Source organism: Physeter macrocephalus, chromosome 11 (genome assembly GCF_002837175.3).
Source record: "Physeter macrocephalus isolate SW-GA chromosome 11, ASM283717v5, whole genome shotgun sequence".
NCBI lineage: Eukaryota > Metazoa > Chordata > Mammalia > Artiodactyla > Physeteridae > Physeter > Physeter macrocephalus.
In genome coordinates, this window is record NC_041224.1 from 143,058,615 (window position 1) to 143,058,893 (window position 279).

Sequence of the window (279 nt, forward strand, 5' to 3'; positions counted from 1 at the left end):
AAATTAAGGAAACACTCCCATTTACCATTGCAACAAAAAGAATAAAATACCTAGGAATAAACCTACCTAAGGAGACAAAAGACCTGTATGCAGAAAACTATCAGACTCTGATGAAAGACATTAAAGTTGATACAAACAGATGAAGAGATATACCATGTTCTTGGATGGGAAGAATCAACATTGTGAAAATGACTATACTACCCAAAGCAATCTACAGATTCAATGCAATCCCTATCAAACTACCAATGGCATTTTTCACAGAACTAAAACAAAAAATTT